Source organism: Protomyctophum parallelum, assembly GCF_964188405.1.
Source record: "Protomyctophum parallelum genome assembly, chromosome: 18".
NCBI classification, from domain to species: Eukaryota; Metazoa; Chordata; class Actinopteri; order Myctophiformes; family Myctophidae; genus Protomyctophum; species Protomyctophum parallelum.
This window is the reverse complement of record NC_139716.1, coordinates 1,234,966-1,251,903: the sequence shown is the minus strand read 5'-3', so window position 1 is coordinate 1,251,903 and position 16,938 is coordinate 1,234,966. Positions and strand designations below refer to the sequence as shown.

The following is a 16,938-nucleotide window of genomic DNA, read 5'->3' as shown; positions in this document are numbered from 1 at the left end:
ACAATGTGTCGATGTAGATCTGGCTATTATTTAAATAGCCAGTATAGCCAGAGTATTTTTAAAAAGGTTATCTTTGAAAAATAAAGAAGGGTCCCGCACACTGCCAGAAACTTGACAAAAATGTTGCTCTTTATTGGTCAACGTTTCGGTCTATTCGACCTTCATCAGGACAGACAATATTTGGAGTATTTTAAAATGTGTTTCAAAATATTAAAGGCAAAGCAGTTTAGGCATAAGAGGTAAGGCACCGGCGAAAATAAGGCCCAAGGTCCTTTTAATAAACATGACATTTTTGTTCATGTTTGATGTTCATGTTATGTACACTTAATTACAAATGTTATGTTCTGCATGTCTGTATCCCATGTCGCTTTACCTGTTAATTTATTGGTGTAAGTGTGATCCAGCTGTGTTCTGCAAGTGCTCCCAGTCATGCAGATGCCCTCAATAATACGGGGATTGCTCATTTGATCACTGACTGAAGTAGGGAGAAAACAGACTTTTAAAACTGGGTGATTGAAAAGTGATCCTTAGTATGTTCTCAGGCAAATCGGAGCTCTCTGTCTCACAGGGGGTCTCTGTCTCACTGGGGGTCTCTGTCTCACAGGGGGTCTCTGTCACACAGGGGGTCTCTGTCACACTGGGGGTCTCTGTCACACTGGGGGTCTCGGTCACACTGGGGGTCTCTGTCACACTGGGGGTCTCGGTCACACAGGGGGTCTCTGTCACACTGGGGGTCTCTGTCACACTGGGGGTCTCTGTCACACTGGGGGTCTCTGTCACACTGGGGGTCTCTGTCACACTGGGGGTCTCTGTCACACTGGGGGTCTCTGTCTCACTGGGGGTCTCTGTCACACTGGGGGTCTCTGTCACACTGGGGGTCTCTGTCACACTGGGGGTCTCTGTCACACTGGGGGTCTCTGTCACACTGGGGGTCTCTGTCACACTGGGGGTCTCTGTCTCACTGGGGGTCTCTGTCACACTGGGGGTCTCTGTCACACTGGGGGTCTCTGTCTCACTGGGGGTCTCTGTCACACTGGGGGTCTCTGTCACACTGGGGGTCTCGGTCACACAGGGGGTCTCTGTCACACTGGGGGTCTCTGTCACACTGGGGGTCTCTGTCTCACTGGGGGTCTCTGTCACACTGGGGGTCTCTGTCACACTGGGGGTCTCTGTCTCACTGGGGGTCTCTGTCACACTGGGGGTCTCTGTCACACTGGGGGTCTCGGTCACACTGGGGGTCTCTGTCACACTGGGGGTCTCTGTCTCACTGGGGGTCTCTGTCACTTTTGAAAAGTGATCCTAGTTTTGAGAAGAAAAGAAGAATTATGAACTGGGACAGGGAGAGTCAGACCGTTACTGAACAAATACTATAGCAATGATTACGATCGGAATACAGAGCTTTAACAACGTTTATAATAATTATATATATATAAATAATACTGTATATAAATGTAAAAAACATTATTGACAAATATTGAAAACTTAAACGGAACGGTTAACACCATTTGTTTAATGACTAATGAGTGCCGTTTTGGACATACAAGGTTATCACCAAACAGCAACAATGTATAGACTAATATAGTAGGCCTAGAAAGATTGTACTTTTTACATCGATCGAACCAGCTGGACAACCCGTCCCCATAATTTGCTGCGCCAATTAGGCTAAATGAAGCTTGGTGCAGCTGCACGGCACAGCTTGGTGAATCCGATAGATTCTACAATTATAACAATATATGCTAATGCTATTACATGAAATGAAACAATGTAGGCCTAATAAATTGTAATAGGCCTAGTACTATTCTCAATTTCATTGAGCACGCGATATATCCTCCCTGCCAATGAGCAATAGTCAAAAGACCATATTGGTTTTAATTCAACAACATTACAAACTAAATAGCGTCTTAAAATGCTGAAAATAACGTTTTTTGCAAATTGCAATGGCAGTGGTGCTGGATGAAATATTAATACGTTTTTTTCTTCACTCAAGTAAAAGTTGCCTAACAGTAGGCTATCTCAAAGTAATATAGCTCTTACAACTTACAAGTACCTAGTAACAATACATTAACTAGCCATACAGACAGTCTATTGTTGTAATAACAGGCCTAATACATTAGTTTTATACGTAGTAAGTCTAGTAATGACTATAATAATTGTAGTGAAAGTACAATATTTGTATGTGAAACGTAGAGGTAATTTAAGTGTCATGTCCCTCAAAATAGTAGCAATACAGTACTTGAATAAAAATGCTTAGTTGGCACTGCAGGTCAGTTCTTTAAATTAATTTAATTTCATAATATTTATGCATGCATTTACAAATATTTCCATAACAAGATATAGACCTACTTACTTTGTTGCTCGTCCAACTCCTACTGAAAATGGATTAGAGCTGGCAACAGGTGTTTGGATTGATTTGCAGACAGCTGTCAATCAGTGACTGTAAACACTCAGTCTATCAACACTCAGCTGCATGCTGTTTGGATAGCTAAATAAAATTATGTAGGTGTGTACATCTAAAAACAAGACAGTCGAAAGCAATGTGTGACATATGTCTTTTACTTTCCAGAAATGATTATTTTACAATGGTCACAAACGTTTGTCCACTCGGCTCCATTCGGTTGATTATTTTATTCACACACAAAAGAAAATCAACCTTGTTTCTAAAATAATTATACTCAAAGCAAAAGCCTATAACCTGCTGTTTAGATTGATGGGAATTTATCGAACAGATCTCCAGTGAGCTGATTTGCTATAACTTAAGTCTCTCCATTCCTCTCTCAACCTAGTTCCCATATATGGGGGACATGGGGAGAGCAACGGACTTGAACTCATGCTTCCTTCATGCCTGAGTGTCCAAGTTGCTCCTTACACCTGACAGGGGGGAGTTTCTCTGGTTGGACGTAGCGCGTGGAAGGAACACGTTATTCCAACCAGTTCCTTTCCCCTCCACCAGGCGCCCCGGCTGGCCAGGGGGAGGCAGTTTAGTGACCAGGATTACTGCATGTTTTTTGTGAGGGTACCCCATGTTTCATGACAGCAGCCCAGATTACTTTATATTTAAACATAGATTAACTGATCCTGCACGGCTTTCATGTTTGACATGTCTTTAGAGATCCACTCTGACAACATTCCCTTCCTCAACGCTCCACTGGGAAGCTAAGAACAGTCATCAATGGCAGCAAACATATGAAATAAATCATTTTTCACTGCCAGCTTCACGCTCAGAAGGGAATATCACAACTCTTCATCGTGGTTAGCGAGACCAAACACTTTAGAAACTCATCTCTCAAGTTGAAAACTATAGAAATGATCCCTGAAAGTATAGTCTTAACATGAAAGTGAGTGGAAACGACTAGTGATGCATGTGAATGTCACTTAAGTAATGGTTGGCAATGGTCACTATACTGTCAGTGAGAAATCCTGAAAAAGCATTTCAACGTGATTTGTCCACACAAGATGTGAACAAACAGGCCACATCTCAGTTCTGTGCATAACATGTGTAATGTGATGACTCTTGAACTGTGGCTGGTAGCCTATTCCATCATGCTCTCTGTAAGAGGAGCTGTGTAGTATTGTCAATGTATGGTGTGATCTCTCTATGTATTGTGTATTTATGTGCTGTGATTTATTTGTATCCTGAATTCATTGTCTGTCTGTCTGTCTGTCTGTCTGTCTGTCTGTCTGTCTGTCTGTCTGTCTGTCTGTCTGTCTGTCTGTCTGTCTGTCTGTCTGTCTGTCTGTCTGTCTGTCTGTCTGTCTGTCTATCTATCCACAATTTGTAATGAGGAAGTAGCTCTGAACATACTACTAGCAATCAGTTAATTAATTGTGAATTATTACCGTATGACTACTCTCAAAGGCTACGATTAATATATCATGTTTAACCACAATACACAACTCATCCATTCTATGTTTAAAACAGAGTTAAAACCTTTCACGGTGCACAATGGGTAAATTACATTTGTACAATGTCAACCAGAAGATCAATAAATTCATTATCTGTTAGGCCCTCTACTTTTAAGTACCATCATCATGGGACATAGGGCCCGACTTTACAGTAAGCTTCTACCATCATGATGGGTCACTGTTCCCCCTCCAACTTACCCCATTGTCAACTGTATTTAGTTATATTTTAATACTTTCTTTGGCATTGAAACATATGCTTTCTCATGCCAATGAAGCTCATTTGAATTTAATTGGATAATAATACACTTTATGTGTATGCTATAGCATGTTTCATGACAGCAGCCCACATTACTTTACATTAAAACATAGATGAACTGATCCTGCACGGCTTTCATGTTTGACATGTCTTTAGAGATCCACTCTGACAACATTCCCTTCCTCAACGCTCCACTGGGAAGCTAAGAACAGTCATCAATGGCAGCAAACATATGAAATAAATCATTTTTCACTGCCAGCTTCACGCTCAGAAGGGAATATCACAACTCTTCATCGTGGTTAGCGAGACCAAACACTTTAGAAACTCATCTCTCAAGTTGAAAACTATAGAAATGATCCCTGAAAGTATAGTCTTAACATGAAAGTGAGTGGAAACAACTAGTGATTCATGTGAATGTCACTTTGAGAAATGGTTGGCAATGGTCACTATACTGTCAGTGAGAAATTCTGAAAAAGCATTTCAACGTGATTTGTCCACACAAGATGTGAACAAACAGGCCACATCTCAGTTCTATGCATAACATGTGTAATGTGATGACTCTTGAACTGTGGCTGGTAGCCTATTCCATCATGCTCTCTGTAAGAGGAGCTGTGTAGTATTGTCAATGTATGGTGTGATCTCTCTATGTATTGTGTATTTATTGTGCTGTGATTTCTTTGTATCCTGAATTCATTGTCTGTCTGTCTGTCTGTCTGCCTGTCTGCCTTCCTGCCTTCCTGCCTTCCTGCCTGCCTGCCTGCCTGCCTGCCTGCCTGCCTGCCTGCCTGCCTGCCTGCCTGCCTGCCTGCCTGCCTGCCTGCCTGCCTGCCTGCCTGACTGCCTGCCTGCCTGTCTGTCTGTCTGTCTGTCTGTCCACAATTTGTAATGAGGAAGTAGCTCTGAACATACTACTAGCAATCAGTTAATTAATTGTGCATTATTACCGTATGACTACTCTCAAAGGCTACTATTAATATATCATGTTTAACCACAATACACAACTCATCCATTCTATGTTTAAAACAGGGTTAAAACCTTTCACGTTGCACAATGGGTAAATTACATTTGTACAATGTCAACCAGAAGATCAATAAATTCACTATCTGTTAGGCCGTCTACTTTTAAGTACCATCATCATGGGACATAGGGCCCGACTTTACAATAAGCTTCTACCATCATGATGGGTCACTGTTCCCCCTCCAACTTACCCCATTGTCAACTGTATTTAGTTATATTTTCACACTTTCTTTGGCATTGCAAACATATGCTTTCTCATGCCAATGAAGCTCATTTGAATTTAATTGGATAATAATACACTTTATGTGTATGCTATAGCATGTTTCATGACAGCAGCCCATATTACTTTACATTAAAACATAGATGAACTGATCCTGCACGGTTTTCATGTTTGACATGTCTTTAGAGATCCACTCTGACAACATTGCCTTCCTCAAGGCTCCACTGGGAAGCTAAGAACAGTCATCAATGGCAGCAAACATATGAAATAAATCATTTTTCACTGCCAGCTTCACACTCAGAAGGGAATATCACAACTCTTCATCGTGGTTAGCGAGACCAAACACTTTAGAAACTCATCTCTCAAGTTGAAAACTATAGAAATGATCCCTGAAAGTATAGTCTTAACATGAAAGTGAGTGGAAACAACTAGTGATTCATGTGAATGTCACTTAGAGTAATGGTTGGCAATGGTCACTATACTGTCAGTGAGAAATCCTGAAAAAGCATTTCAACGTGATTTGTCCACACAAGATGTGAACAAACAGGCCACATCTCAGTTCTATGCATAACATGTGTAATGTGATGACTCTTGAACTGTGGCTGGTAGCCTATTCCATCATGCTCTCTGTAAGAGGAGCTGTGTAGTATTGTCAATGTATGGTGTGATCTCTCTATGTATTGTGTATTTATTGTGCTGTGATTTCTTTGTATCCTGAATTCATTGTCTGTCTGTCTGTCTGCCTGTCTGCCTTCCTGCCTTCCTGCCTTCCTGCCTGCCTGCCTGCCTGCCTGCCTGCCTGCCTGCCTGCCTGCCTGCCTGCCTGACTGCCTGCCTGCCTGCCTGCCTGCCTGCCTGCCTGTCTGTCTGTCTGTCTGTCTGTCTGTCTGTCTGTCTGTCTGTCTGTCCACAATTTGTAATGAGGAAGTAGCTCTGAACATACTACTAGCAATCAGTTAATTAATTGTGCATTATTACCGTATGACTACTCTCAAAGGCTACTATTAATATATCATGTTTAACCACAATACACAACTCATCCATTCTATGTTTAAAACAGGGTTAAAACCTTTAACGTTGCACAATGGGTAAATTACATTTGTACAATGTCAACCAGAAGATCAATGAATTAATTATCTGTTAGGCCGTCTACTTTTAAGTACCATCATCATGGGACATAGGGCCCGACTTTACAGTAAGCTTCTACCATCATGATGGGTCACTGTTCCCCCTCCAACTTACCCCATTGTCAACTGTATTTAGTTATATTTTAATACTTTCTTTGGCATTGAAACATATGCTTTCTCATGCCAATGAAGCTCATTTGAATTTAATTGGATAATAATACACTTTATGTGTATGCTATAGCATGTTTCATGACAGCAGCCCACATTACTTTACATTAAAACATAGATGAACTGATCCTGCATGGCTTTCATGTTTGACATGTCTTTAGAGATCCACTCTGACAACATTCCCTTCCTCAACGCTCCACTGGGAAGCTAAGAACAGTCATCAATGGCAGCAAACATATGAAATAAATCATTTTTCACTGCCAGCTTCACGCTCAGAAGGGAATATCACAACTCTTCATCGTGGTTAGCGAGACCAAACACTTTAGAAACTCATCTCTCAAGTTGAAAACTATAGAAATGATCCCTGAAAGTATAGTCTTAACATGAAAGTGAGTGGAAACAACTAGTGATTCATGTGAATGTCACTTAGAGTAATGGTTGGCAATGGTCACTATACTGTCAGTGAGAAATCCTGAAAAAGCATTTCAACGTGATTTGTCCACACAAGATGTGAACAAACAGGCCACATCTCAGTTCTATGCATAACATGTGTAATGTGATGACTCTTGAACTGTGGCTGGTAGCCTATTCCATCATGCTCTCTGTAAGAGGAGCTGTGTAGTATTGTCAATGTATGGTGTGATCTCTCTATGTATTGTGTATTTATTGTGCTGTGATTTCTTTGTATCCTGAATTCATTGTCTGTCTGTCTGTCTGTCTGTCTGTCTGCCTGTCTGCCTTCCTGCCTTCCTGCCTTCCTGCCTGCCTGCCTGCCTGCCTGCCTGCCTGCCTGCCTGCCTGCCTGACTGCCTGCCTGCCTGTCTGTCTGTCTGTCTGTCTGTCTGTCTGTCTGTCTGTCTGTCTGTCTGTCTGTCTGTCTGTCTGTCTGTCTGTCTGTCCACAATTTGTAATGAGGAAGTAGCTCTGAACATACTACTAGCAATCAGTTAATTAATTGTGCATTATTACCGTATGACTACTCTCAAAGGCTACTATTAATATATCATGTTTAACCACAATACACAACTCATCCATTCTATGTTTAAAACAGGGTTAAAACCTTTAACGTTGCACAATGGGTAAATTACATTTGTACAATGTCAACCAGAAGATCAATGAATTAATTATCTGTTAGGCCGTCTACTTTTAAGTACCATCATCATGGGACATAGGGCCCGACTTTACAGTAAGCTTCTACCATCATGATGGGTCACTGTTCCCCCTCCAACTTACCCCATTGTCAACTGTATTTAGTTATATTTTCACACTTTCTTTGGCATTGCAAACATATGCTTTCTCATGCCAATGAAGCTCATTTGAATTAAATTGGATAATAATACACTTTATGTGTATGCTATAGCATGTTTCATGACAGCAGCCCAGATTACTTTACATTAAAACATAGATGAACTGATCCTGCACGGCTTTCATGTTTGACATGTCTTTAGAGATCCACTCTGACAACATTCCCTTCCTCAAGGCTCCACTGGGAAGCTAAGAACAGTCATCAATGGCAGCAAACATATGAAATAAATCATTTTTCACTGCCAGCTTCACGCTCAGAAGGGAATATCACAACTCTTCATCGTGGTTAGCGAGACCAAACACTTTAGAAACTCATCTCTCAACTTGAAAACTATAGAAATGATCCCTGAAAGTATAGTCTTAACATGAAAGTGAGTGGAAACAACTAGTGATTCATGTGAATGTCACTTTGAGTAATGGTTGGCAATGGTCACTATACTGTCAGTGAGAAATCCTGAAAAAGCATTTCAACGTGATTTGTCCACACAAGATGTGAACAAACAGGCCACATCTCAGTTCTGTGCATAACATGTGTAATGTGATGACTCTTGAACTGTGGCTGGTAGCCTATTCTCTGTAAGAGGAGCTGTGTAGTATTGTCAATGTATGGTGTGATCTCTCTATGTATTGTGTATTTATTGTGCTGTGATTTCTTTGTATCCTGAATTAATTGTATGTCTGTCTGTCTGCCTGTCTGTCTGCCTGTCTGCCTGTCTGCCTTCCTGCCTTCCTGCCTGCCTGCCTGCCTGCCTGCCTGACTGCCTGCCTGCCTGCCTGTCTGTCCACAATTTGTAATGAGGAAGTAGCTCTGAACATACTACTAGCAATCAGTTAATTAATTGTGAATTATTACCGTATGACTACTCTCAAAGGCTACGATTAATATATCATGTTTAACCACAATACACAACTCATCCATTCTATGTTTAAAACAGAGTTAAAACCTTTCACGATGCACAATGGGTAAATTACATTTGTACAATGTCAACCAGAAGATCAATAAATTCACTATCTGTTAGGCCGTCTACTTTTAAGTACCATCATCATGGGACATAGGGCCCGACTTTACAATAAGCTTCTACCATCATGATGGGTCACTGTTCCCCCTCCAACTTACCCCATTGTCAACTGTATTTAGTTATATTTTAACACTTTCTTTGGCATTGAAACATATGCTTTCTCATGCCAATGAAGCTCATTTGGATTTAATTGGATAATAATACACTTTATGTGTATGCTATAGCATGTTTCATGACAGCAGCCCAGACTACTTTACATTAAAACATAGATGAACTGATCCTGCACGGCTTTCATGTTTGACATGTCTTTAGAGATCCAGTCTGACAACATTCCCTTCCTCAAGGCTCCACTGGGAAGCTAAGAACAGTCATCAATGGCAGCAAACATATGAAATAAATCATTTTTCACTGCCAGCTTCAAGCTCAGAAGGGAATATCACAACTCTTCATCGTGGTTAGCGAGACCAAACACTTTAGAAACTCATCTCTCAAGTTGAAAACTATAGAAATGATCCCTGAAAGTATAGTCTTAACATGAAAGTGAGTGGAAACAACTAGTGATTCATGTGAATGTCACTTAGAGTAATGGTTGGCAATGGTCACTATACTGTCAGTGAGAAATCCTGAAAAAGCATTTCAACATGATTTGTCCACACAAGATGTGAACAAACAGGCCACATCTCAGTTCTGTGCATAACATGTGTAATGTGATGACTCTTGAACTGTGGCTGGTAGCCTATTCCATCATGCTCTCTGTAAGAGGAGCTGTGTAGTATTGTCAATGTATGGTGTGATCTCTCTATGTATTGTGTATTTATTGTGCTGTGATTTCTTTGTATCCTGAATTAATTGTCTGTCTGTCTGTCTGTCTGTCTGTCTGTCTGTCTGCCTGTCTGCCTTCCTGCCTTCCTGCCTGCCTGCCTGCCTGCCTGCCTGCCTGCCTGCCTGCCTGACTGCCTGCCTGCCTGCCTGTCTGTCCACAATTTGTAATGAGGAAGTAGCTCTGAACATACTACTAGCAATCAGTTAATTAATTGTGAATTATTACCGTATGACTACTCTCAAAGGCTACGATTAATATATCATGTTTAACCACAATACACAACTCATCCATTCTATGTTTAAAACAGAGTTAAAACCTTTCACGATGCACAATGGGTAAATTACATTTGTACAATGTCAACCAGAAGATCAATAAATTCATTATCTGTTAGGCCCTCTACTTTTAAGTACCATCATCATGGGACATAGGGCCTGACTTTACAGTAAGCTTCTACCATCATGATGGGTCACTGTTCCCCCTCCAACTTACCCCATTGTCAACTGTATTTAGTTATATTTTAATACTTTCTTTGGCATTGAAACATATGCTTTCTCATGCCAATGAAGCTCATTTGAATTTAATTGGATAATAATACACTTTATGTGTATGCTATAGCATGTTTCATGACAGCAGCCCACATTACTTTACATTAAAACATAGATGAACTGATCCTGCACGGCTTTCATGTTTGACATGTCTTTAGAGATCCACTCTGACAACATTCCCTTCCTCAACGCTCCACTGGGAAGCTAAGAACAGTCATCAATGGCAGCAAACATATGAAATAAATCATTTTTCACTGCCAGCTTCACGCTCAGAAGGGAATATCACAACTCTTCATCGTGGTTAGCGAGACCAAACACTTTAGAAACTCATCTCTCAAGTTGAAAACTATAGAAATGATCCCTGAAAGTATAGTCTTAACATGAAAGTGAGTGGAAACGACTAGTGATGCATGTGAATGTCACTTAAGTAATGGTTGGCAATGGTCACTATACTGTCAGTGAGAAATCCTGAAAAAGCATTTCAACGTGATTTGTCCACACAAGATGTGAACAAACAGGCCACATCTCAGTTCTGTGCATAACATGTGTAATGTGATGACTCTTGAACTGTGGCTGGTAGCCTATTCCATCATGCTCTCTGTAAGAGGAGCTGTGTAGTATTGTCAATGTATGGTGTGATCTCTCTATGTATTGTGTATTTATGTGCTGTGATTTATTTGTATCCTGAATTCATTGTCTGTCTGTCTGTCTGTCTGTCTGTCTGTCTGTCTGTCTGTCTGTCTGTCTGTCTGTCTGTCTGTCTATCCACAATTTGTAATGAGGAAGTAGCTCTGAACATACTACTAGCAATCAGTTAATTAATTGTGAATTATTACCGTATGACTACTCTCAAAGGCTACGATTAATATATCATGTTTAACCACAATACACAACTCATCCATTCTATGTTTAAAACAGAGTTAAAACCTTTCACGTTGCACAATGGGTAAATTACATTTGTACAATGTCAACCAGAAGATCAATAAATTCATTATCTGTTAGGCCCTCTACTTTTAAGTACCATCATCATGGGACATAGGGCCCGACTTTACAGTAAGCTTCTACCATCATGATGGGTCACTGTTCCCCCTCCAACTTACCCCATTGTCAACTGTATTTAGTTATATTTTAATACTTTCTTTGGCATTGAAACATATGCTTTCTCATGCCAATGAAGCTCATTTGAATTTAATTGGATAATAATACACTTTATGTGTATGCTATAGCATGTTTCATGACAGCAGCCCACATTACTTTACATTAAAACATAGATGAACTGATCCTGCACGGCTTTCATGTTTGACATGTCTTTAGAGATCCACTCTGACAACATTCCCTTCCTCAACGCTCCACTGGGAAGCTAAGAACAGTCATCAATGGCAGCAAACATATGAAATAAATCATTTTTCACTGCCAGCTTCACGCTCAGAAGGGAATATCACAACTCTTCATCGTGGTTAGCGAGACCAAACACTTTAGAAACTCATCTCTCAAGTTGAAAACTATAGAAATGATCCCTGAAAGTATAGTCTTAACATGAAAGTGAGTGGAAACAACTAGTGATTCATGTGAATGTCACTTAGAGTAATGGTTGGCAATGGTCACTATACTGTCAGTGAGAAATCCTGAAAAAGCATTTCAACGTGATTTGTCCACACAAGATGTGAACAAACAGGCCACATCTCAGTTCTATGCATAACATGTGTAATGTGATGACTCTTGAACTGTGGCTGGTAGCCTATTCCATCATGCTCTCTGTAAGAGGAGCTGTGTAGTATTGTCAATGTATGGTGTGATCTCTCTATGTATTGTGTATTTATTGTGCTGTGATTTCTTTGTATCCTGAATTCATTGTCTGTCTGTCTGTCTGCCTGTCTGCCTTCCTGCCTTCCTGCCTTCCTGCCTGCCTGCCTGCCTGCCTGCCTGCCTGCCTGCCTGCCTGCCTGCCTGCCTGCCTGCCTGCCTGACTGCCTGCCTGCCTGCCTGCCTGCCTGCCTGTCTGTCTGTCTGTCTGTCTGTCTGTCTGTCTGTCTGTCTGTCTGTCTGTCCACAATTTGTAATGAGGAAGTAGCTCTGAACATACTACTAGCAATCAGTTAATTAATTGTGCATTATTACCGTATGACTACTCTCAAAGGCTACTATTAATATATCATGTTTAACCACAATACACAACTCATCCATTCTATGTTTAAAACAGGGTTAAAACCTTTAACGTTGCACAATGGGTAAATTACATTTGTACAATGTCAACCAGAAGATCAATGAATTAATTATCTGTTAGGCCGTCTACTTTTAAGTACCATCATCATGGGACATAGGGCCCGACTTTACAGTAAGCTTCTACCATCATGATGGGTCACTGTTCCCCCTCCAACTTACCCCATTGTCAACTGTATTTAGTTATATTTTAATACTTTCTTTGGCATTGAAACATATGCTTTCTCATGCCAATGAAGCTCATTTGAATTTAATTGGATAATAATACACTTTATGTGTATGCTATAGCATGTTTCATGACAGCAGCCCACATTACTTTACATTAAAACATAGATGAACTGATCCTGCACGGCTTTCATGTTTGACATGTCTTTAGAGATCCACTCTGACAACATTCCCTTCCTCAACGCTCCACTGGGAAGCTAAGAACAGTCATCAATGGCAGCAAACATATGAAATAAATCATTTTTCACTGCCAGCTTCACGCTCAGAAGGGAATATCACAACTCTTCATCGTGGTTAGCGAGACCAAACACTTTAGAAACTCATCTCTCAAGTTGAAAACTATAGAAATGATCCCTGAAAGTATAGTCTTAACATGAAAGTGAGTGGAAACAACTAGTGATTCATGTGAATGTCACTTTGAGTAATGGTTGGCAATGGTCACTATACTGTCAGTGAGAAATCCTGAAAAAGCATTTCAACGTGATTTGTCCACACAAGATGTGAACAAACAGGCCACATCTCAGTTCTATGCATAACATGTGTAATGTGATGACTCTTGAACTGTGGCTGGTAGCCTATTCCATCATGCTCTCTGTAAGAGGAGCTGTGTAGTATTGTCAATGTATGGTGTGATCTCTCTATGTATTGTGTATTTATTGTGCTGTGATTTCTTTGTATCCTGAATTCATTGTCTGTCTGTCTGTCTGTCTGCCTGTCTGCCTGCCTGCCTGCCTGCCTGCCTGCCTGCCTGCCTGCCTGCCTGCCTGCCTGCCTGCCTGCCTGCCTGCCTGCCTGCCTGCCTGCCTGACTGCCTGCCTGCCTGTCTGTCTGTCTGTCTGTCTGTCTGTCTGTCTGTCTGTCTGTCTGTCTGTCCACAATTTGTAATGAGGAAGTAGCTCTGAACATACTACTAGCAATCAGTTAATTAATTGTGCATTATTACCGTATGACTACTCTCAAAGGCTACTATTAATATATCATGTTTAACCACAATACACAACTCATCCATTCTATGTTTAAAACAGGGTTAAAACCTTTCACGTTGCACAATGGGTAAATTACATTTGTACAATGTCAACCAGAAGATCAATAAATTCACTATCTGTTAGGCCGTCTACTTTTAAGTACCATCATCATGGGACATAGGGCCCGACTTTACAATAAGCTTCTACCATCATGATGGGTCACTGTTCCCCCTCCAACTTACCCCATTGTCAACTGTATTTAGTTATATTTTCACACTTTCTTTGGCATTGCAAACATATGCTTTCTCATGCCAATGAAGCTCATTTGAATTTAATTGGATAATAATACACTTTATGTGTATGCTATAGCATGTTTCATGACAGCAGCCCATATTACTTTACATTAAAACATAGATGAACTGATCCTGCACGGCTTTCATGTTTGACATGTCTTTAGAGATCCACTCTGACAACATTCCCTTCCTCAACGCTCCACTGGGAAGCTAAGAACAGTCATCAATGGCAGCAAACATATGAAATAAATCATTTTTCACTGCCAGCTTCACGCTCAGAAGGGAATATCACAACTCTTCATCGTGGTTAGCGAGACCAAACACTTTAGAAACTCATCTCTCAAGTTGAAAACTATAGAAATGATCCCTGAAAGTATAGTCTTAACATGAAAGTGAGTGGAAACGACTAGTGATGCATGTGAATGTCACTTAAGTAATGGTTGGCAATGGTCACTATACTGTCAGTGAGAAATCCTGAAAAAGCATTTCAACGTGATTTGTCCACACAAGATGTGAACAAACAGGCCACATCTCAGTTCTGTGCATAACATGTGTAATGTGATGACTCTTGAACTGTGGCTGGTAGCCTATTCCATCATGCTCTCTGTAAGAGGAGCTGTGTAGTATTGTCAATGTATGGTGTGATCTCTCTATGTATTGTGTATTTATGTGCTGTGATTTATTTGTATCCTGAATTCATTGTCTGTCTGTCTGTCTGTCTGTCTGTCTGTCTGTCTGTCTGTCTGTCTGTCTGTCTGTCTGTCTGTCTGTCTGTCTATCCACAATTTGTAATGAGGAAGTAGCTCTGAACATACTACTAGCAATCAGTTAATTAATTGTGAATTATTACCGTATGACTACTCTCAAAGGCTACGATTAATATATCATGTTTAACCACAATACACAACTCATCCATTCTATGTTTAAAACAGAGTTAAAACCTTTCACGTTGCACAATGGGTAAATTACATTTGTACAATGTCAACCAGAAGATCAATAAATTCATTATCTGTTAGGCCCTCTACTTTTAAGTACCATCATCATGGGACATAGGGCCCGACTTTACAGTAAGCTTCTACCATCATGATGGGTCACTGTTCCCCCTCCAACTTACCCCATTGTCAACTGTATTTAGTTATATTTTAATACTTTCTTTGGCATTGAAACATATGCTTTCTCATGCCAATGAAGCTCATTTGAATTTAATTGGATAATAATACACTTTATGTGTATGCTATAGCATGTTTCATGACAGCAGCCCACATTACTTTACATTAAAACATAGATGAACTGATCCTGCACGGCTTTCATGTTTGACATGTCTTTAGAGATCCACTCTGACAACATTCCCTTCCTCAACGCTCCACTGGGAAGCTAAGAACAGTCATCAATGGCAGCAAACATATGAAATAAATCATTTTTCACTGCCAGCTTCACGCTCAGAAGGGAATATCACAACTCTTCATCGTGGTTAGCGAGACCAAACACTTTAGAAACTCATCTCTCAAGTTGAAAACTATAGAAATGATCCCTGAAAGTATAGTCTTAACATGAAAGTGAGTGGAAACAACTAGTGATTCATGTGAATGTCACTTAGAGTAATGGTTGGCAATGGTCACTATACTGTCAGTGAGAAATCCTGAAAAAGCATTTCAACGTGATTTGTCCACACAAGATGTGAACAAACAGGCCACATCTCAGTTCTATGCATAACATGTGTAATGTGATGACTCTTGAACTGTGGCTGGTAGCCTATTCCATCATGCTCTCTGTAAGAGGAGCTGTGTAGTATTGTCAATGTATGGTGTGATCTCTCTATGTATTGTGTATTTATTGTGCTGTGATTTCTTTGTATCCTGAATTCATTGTCTGTCTGTCTGTCTGCCTGTCTGCCTTCCTGCCTTCCTGCCTTCCTGCCTGCCTGCCTGCCTGCCTGCCTGCCTGCCTGCCTGCCTGCCTGCCTGCCTGCCTGCCTGCCTGACTGCCTGCCTGCCTGCCTGCCTGCCTGCCTGTCTGTCTGTCTGTCTGTCTGTCTGTCTGTCTGTCTGTCTGTCTGTCTGTCCACAATTTGTAATGAGGAAGTAGCTCTGAACATACTACTAGCAATCAGTTAATTAATTGTGCATTATTACCGTATGACTACTCTCAAAGGCTACTATTAATATATCATGTTTAACCACAATACACAACTCATCCATTCTATGTTTAAAACAGGGTTAAAACCTTTAACGTTGCACAATGGGTAAATTACATTTGTACAATGTCAACCAGAAGATCAATGAATTAATTATCTGTTAGGCCGTCTACTTTTAAGTACCATCATCATGGGACATAGGGCCCGACTTTACAGTAAGCTTCTACCATCATGATGGGTCACTGTTCCCCCTCCAACTTACCCCATTGTCAACTGTATTTAGTTATATTTTAATACTTTCTTTGGCATTGAAACATATGCTTTCTCATGCCAATGAAGCTCATTTGAATTTAATTGGATAATAATACACTTTATGTGTATGCTATAGCATGTTTCATGACAGCAGCCCACATTACTTTACATTAAAACATAGATGAACTGATCCTGCACGGCTTTCATGTTTGACATGTCTTTAGAGATCCACTCTGACAACATTCCCTTCCTCAACGCTCCACTGGGAAGCTAAGAACAGTCATCAATGGCAGCAAACATATGAAATAAATCATTTTTCACTGCCAGCTTCACGCTCAGAAGGGAATATCACAACTCTTCATCGTGGTTAGCGAGACCAAACACTTTAGAAACTCATCTCTCAAGTTGAAAACTATAGAAATGATCCCTGAAAGTATAGTCTTAACATGAAAGTGAGTGGAAACAA

At 40.6% G+C, this 16,938-nt stretch overlaps 1 protein-coding gene across 1 annotated transcript in view; it reads right to left on the bottom strand.

Moving 5' to 3' along the window:
- LOC310875657 (uncharacterized protein) overlaps positions 1-16,938 on the bottom strand; it is a gene marked incomplete at both ends in the record, with an annotated part of 84,792 nt that overhangs the window by 3,051 nt on the left and 64,803 nt on the right. The window lies entirely within an intron of this gene.